This window comes from Pomacea canaliculata, linkage group LG2 (assembly GCF_003073045.1).
Source record: "Pomacea canaliculata isolate SZHN2017 linkage group LG2, ASM307304v1, whole genome shotgun sequence".
NCBI classification, from domain to species: Eukaryota; Metazoa; Mollusca; class Gastropoda; order Architaenioglossa; family Ampullariidae; genus Pomacea; species Pomacea canaliculata.
The window spans coordinates 16,403,392-16,409,391 of NC_037591.1; the positions used below are offsets into that span (position 1 = coordinate 16,403,392).

At 40.1% G+C, this 6,000-nt stretch overlaps 1 protein-coding gene across 2 annotated transcripts in view; it reads right to left on the reverse strand.

Moving 5' to 3' along the window:
- Positions 1 to 2,382, reverse strand: part of LOC112557604 (nociceptin receptor-like) — a 64,208-nt gene extending 61,826 nt beyond the window's left edge. The window contains exon 1 of one of the 2 annotated variants that reach the window (XM_025227573.1): positions 1,842 to 2,382. The gene's annotated coding sequence lies outside the window, so the exon portion shown is untranslated. The remainder of the gene's footprint in view (positions 1 to 1,841) is intronic. The other variant, XM_025227572.1, reaches the window with a different exon arrangement.
- Positions 2,383 to 6,000: the final 3,618 nt, after the last annotated feature.

Sequence of the window (6,000 nt, forward strand, 5' to 3'; positions counted from 1 at the left end):
GCAGAGTCGGCCACGGACACCCAGGAGCCTGAGTTTGTGAGTGGGATTTATTATCAAACTGGGGATTGTTTGATTAACATCCTGCAAACCGAAATCAGTTCTCTGGTTTCAACTACTTTCAAGAACGCATATGCAAATCCAGCCAGTCTCGCAGAGGCTGCTACTAATTATTCTCTGCAGATCGTATTCCGTATCCTCACGCTGATGATAACTGTATATTTAATACACTGTTCTTAATTTAAAAAAATATTCCGTTAGTTTTACGAAGGCCATTAACTCGACCAATGCTTGCTCAAGAAGGGAGCTAACAGTGTCATGAGTGTTGGCTGCTCTGGGTTCAGATCTCGTCTCGGGCACGCTGTTCTTTCTCTGCATGTAACATCTGTTTATATATCTGGCTGATATATTGCCTTAGTTGCTGGTGCGGGGTAAACAACCTCTCCTCCCTCTAGAGCTTAACATTTTACCTCCTGCATGTGATTGTTAGTTTTTTTTTTCATAAAATGTTGATGACAACATATTGCAGACGGCTTTTTATTAAGGCTTCTTGCATTGTATGGGTTTTTGCCAGCCACAGTTATTTCCTCACATTATTATCTCTCTGTACCTTGTTCTTGTTATCCACTTAAAATCCCGCCCTCCAAGTTGCTTATTTTCATGGCGGCGAGCTTGAGGCACAGACTATGACATTTAAAAAATGCCACAAATAGTTGCTTTCTTTGTACTCAACTGTTGTTGAAGACTTTGATATACATTGAAGATTGATTTGTTTCACCTTTTTTTAACTCGTGGAAAAAGTGGCCCCCAAAGAGTGTGAAAAGTCCTGATCCACTGCTCATTCAGAGTTATCCGTCTACCTGTCAGAGTTGATTACCGCACACTGTCTGACATTTCTGGGACTCAAGCAAAAGGAACAAAGACACCAGAAGTGGTGAACTCCACCACGGTTCGTATTCCAGCGTGGCTTCAGGTGTGGAAAGACTCGGATGAAAAGTGAGTTTGCGAAAGAGTTAATCAAACAAAAAGGTTTCTTGTCACTGACGAATCACGTGAGGCAAAAAAGAAAATAAAGTCCGCTGTAGTTTTGGACTTCACTGACGGGCACAATAAAAAAATGGTGATGTATATAAATGGATGTGTCTATGTTTACTGGAAATAAAGGAAGGAGCGACCGGCGAGGTATTTTAGCAAATAAATTTCACTTTCAGATAGAGATATCACAGAGAAAATAGATACGGACATGTTGTTTTTCTGTATAAAGACAACAAAATATCCGTTTGCCAAAAAAGTACTTTCAGTGACTGGTTGAGATTAAAACTATCACAACAAAGTAAATCCTTCAAACTACGAGGCAAAATTCATTGAAAGAAAAAGTGATAACTCTCAGCGAGGACATTGAATTCTTTTAAGATCGCACAAACTTGTTTCGTATAAAACACTTTCACTGTAAGCTCCACTAATTCTTAGAGTTATAAAATTCTCGCTGAACTGAAAGGAAATAATTGAACCACACTGTGATTTAACACTTCGACAACTGCACTTAAATCTCTTTATAACTTCTTATCGATGAAATAATGAAATTATTTGAATAATATAGCTTTAATATTAGATTGGCGCTCATGTCAATACAAATTATACTTTATGGGTAAATGTATTAAGTGGAAGTGATGTAAAATATTGTGACAGTAAAAGAAATAGAAATTCATGTATATATATCTGTATGCTTTTTTTTTTTTGCTAGAAATTATTAGAAAGCATGAAATTTACAACACATACATAATAACCTCCTCCAATACATCCACACACATCCGAAAAAGAAGAAACGGACGGTTCGAACCTACCTTCTGAAGTCTTCCAGTCTTCAGGCAGTTTTCATCCGCTCTAAATAGTTTATGAGCACAGGAGATTAACCAAACAAAAAGAAATGTTTTTTCAGATTTCTCCTGACCGTGAAACACGCCGGGCCTGAGTTCAATGCCCACAAGGGTCCGTCTACATGCAGTCACGTGAAGTAGAGAGAGAGAGAGCAAAGTCACCGAGTGGAAGGAGGTGGAGGAACGGGCATCTCATGAAGCACGAGCACTCAAGGCAGCCACATGGGAAGCAGCTTCTCACACCAAGTGGGGCTGTCGCTGTGGCGTTTTGTCGTCTGACCGGCCCGACGTTTATCCTCCACGCAGCAGTCGCCGAGCGGCGAACTCTGGCACGCGCCACACGTGTGCCTGGGACGACAGCTCGGCCTGGCGCTGCATCCACCGGGCGAGAACATCCAGCTTGGGTCGAGATGCAGGCTGTGGGGTCGACTTGGTGGCCGCGCTCTCTGCTTTGTGGGCGACTAAGGTTATTTCGCCTCAGTGTTATATTATAAGTAAATGTGTGCGTGTATATGTTGTGTGTGTGCGTTCATGCGTTCAGTGTGTATCCACCAAACACTCCCCGTCTCGCTGTCTCATATTTGCCATATGTTCACCAGATTGTCCTGAAAAAAAAATCCAGTCACGTATGTATGGTTTTACGAACCATGGAAGTTCACATAAAGTTCAGAAGGGTCGCTGTAGTTCCTGAGATTGATTTAGGGAGGGAAATGATCTCTTGAAACTATATGTTCTGTCGTGAATGCTCTGCACTCGTGCATTCGATGCACGCCACAGAATTCCAGTCGTTAGTAGAAATATCGAGTTAAGGGGAGAGTGGCGCCGTCGTCTGTGAGACATGACGGCACGAGGTAGACACATAAGTCTCACAGGAACCTACATAGTCACAACTCTTGAAGGCAGGAGAGGATGAGACAGACACTCATGCACATATGATGCTTCCTTCCACCACACAAGACAGATAGACAGGAAGGCAAACAAGAGAGATTTCTGGTTTACTGTACTTGTATGCTCAGACACACCTATGTACATATCTATTACTATATACATCAGTATAAAGCTGTATGGCGTTGTGCGTGAACATATGTATGTGTGTGAGGGCGGAAGTTGGGTTGTGAAGTAGAACTATAAAGTTAACACCCAAGTTGACCAAGTTTTTAGTCCTTCTTTTGTCTACAAATGGTTGTAGATATGTCTGGTTCGTGCACTTTGCTTCGGAGGGTCATTGTTCTAATAAGTTTTTACCCTACAAAAGATGTTACTAGCTCCAAATTACAAAAATTCCACGAAGAGCAAATTTTTATGTCGACCTCTTTTTCTTTAAAAAAAAAAAAAGGTTCCTATGAGAGAGAGGGACAGAGACGGAAAGACAAAACCATGGATAAATAGAGAGCCCAGCTGTGGAACTTTCTTGCCTTTGGGTCTGTGTGTGAGTGACTTTGTTTTCATTGTATGAAGTATTTAGTATGCAGATTCGCATGCATGACTGGGAAGGGAGAGCTGTTTCTAGTTTTTTTTTTCAAAAGAATATTATAAATAAAATATAGTGGTGTGGTTAGTGTTTGTATTCGTGTGTGCATGCGTGTTCGCGCGGTATGCAGATAAAGACTGATAGAGACTAACTAAATTTTGCAAGAGAACTTCTTTCGTCTAGGGAAAGATGATAAAGTGGGTGCATGTTGCCCGAGAGCATGTACTGATTATTTTACCCTTTGCCATGCTACATGTGGCTCAGATTCTAAAGTCGGGATACAGAATATATATAGATGCACGCGCGCGCACACACACACATATATATATATATCACACTATCTCTCGTACTCTTTCTCTCTCTATATATATGGAGGCGTATATGAGACACACACACACACACAGAGAAATGTCTATGTCCCCGTAGGCGCTCACTGTCATCCTTGTGTCCCCCTGTCTATTCCTCCATCCACTCCACCCTCCCAAGAGTGCCTGAGGGGTGTGAGGTCGTGTTTTGACTAGGCCAAGACCGATCTGGTATGTAATTTCAATGCCGTGTCAGCACCTGTGTTCTCTCGGAGCTTTCCTATGCTTCACAACATTACCCACACTGCAATGGGACTTTTTTTTCCCCTTGAGAAGAGCACCGACCTGATTTAAGAGCAATACGTAGCTACGATCTTGTAGGAAGTGAATCGATCTCAAGACCAGGTTGTGAGAGGGAATTCACAGACCTATTTAGCAGGCTAGGAACTCGTTTGTCATCGGAATTAATCAGACAAATCTCCCTACCAACCAAGAACTAATGCACTGAAAAATAACAACTGATAAATAAACATCAAAACAATGAATCCTTGCAAAATAAAACATAAATAAAAACAAGAGCGAAGACTGTAAGTTAAAAAGAAGTGTGTGTTCTCGCGTGCCTACGTGTATTTAAAAAAGAAGAGAGAAAAAGAAAGAAGGAGATAAAGAAAGAAGAGGTCGATAATGATTGATAAAGGGAAACTCGGTGCCAGGGACTTTAGATGGTGTAGACATGCCAGCCTTTTGAACTGAATGCGTGCCGCCTTCTTAAAAACATCCTCGCCTTAAAACATTCCAAAACAAACTAAAGCAGCTTTGATGGGGTGACCAAAGGCATCGTCTCTTTGTATTACTTACAGGGCTAGATTGGTTTCTTTCATATTTCTGGACCTCAGAATTACAGCCATGGAACGAAGGTAATCCCTTTCATCAAAGAAAGAAAGGTATCCCCGACAAACATGCACGCATGCAAACACACACACAGGCGTGTATGGGTATGTGCTTGAATGTTTATCTTATAGATACTTCTATATTTGCGTTTCTCCTTTTGCTGAAAAAATAATTTGTAGAGCACATTCCTGCTAGTGCGCTGAACACGAAAGACTTCAGAAGAACCGATAGTCCATGGCACAAGAAAGCTAAGTATCAGCAAACAGATGAAGTCCTGACAAAGACATGAAGTAAGTACATAGATGAAGAACCGAGGAGCAAGAGAAGCAGTATACTTGATTGCACAAATGCTGCTTAAAAAGATGGGTATGAGGCTTTTTAAGCTTTGAACGCGGACGCAGAAAAGAAAGGGGAAGAGGACTTCAAACAGTGGGACCCGAGAAGAAAAAAAGAGCATCTGGTGCGATGCACAGAAGGAAAGGAGGACGAGTGGAGACACAAAGAGACCTGAGAGACCTGTGGTAAGGCGTCTGAAGAAGACAGGTTAATATTCGTTAAAAGTGGTCTTTATTTCTTCGACAGGTAAAGATAAGGGCTCATATAGGCATACAGCTTATAAAGATGGGAGCATGTGTTTTAATCTCAGCTTTACCCGTTATACAGTCTGCATAAGTGCTTGCATTTATACCCAGTTCCACTACATTTTGAGAAAGAAATATTTAACTGAAGAAAAAAATCAAAATCTTCCTCATACATTGGAAAAGCTAATTTTAATCCATTTTGTCTACCATATACTACTTCATCCTCAGTCGTGTAGTGTATTGCGAATAATATACGGATGAGACCCATCTACATAAAGATACAGCAACAAATAAAGAATCATTCTCTCACGAATAATATTATTCACCTGTTATACATTGTTCCACTCGTCAATACGAATCCTTTAATATTTTTAGTCCCGTATGGCTAAAGATACTTGTCCCTTTAAGAAGTTATTAAGAATTGTAGAACTATTTAAAAGGGGTCTCCTTATCTCCATCAACTAAGAATGACCATACATTCAAAAAACAGCAACTGATAAATAAACCTCAAAACAATATATCATTAGAAAATAAAAGAAATAAATAAAAAACACTGTTTCATACCTACATGATTTCTGTTTCATGTGGTGAATTAAAAGTGGAAATTATAGACCAAAAATGTCAAAATAAGTCCGATGGACTTTAATACATTACAGTACAGGAGGCCCCCGGCATTTGCAGTTTTTCTTTTACGGTTCAGTAATTAAATAGGATTTTTTGAAGTTTAAAAAAAGGTGACGACGAGCGCAGGGCAGAAAATATAGCGATTGGTAAGATAAGTAAGTAAATTACTTGCCTAAATATATCATTAATACTATTTTATCTGATTCATGGTTTACCTTTTTTTCTGTCTTAAATGAAGGTCAACAATATTAAGA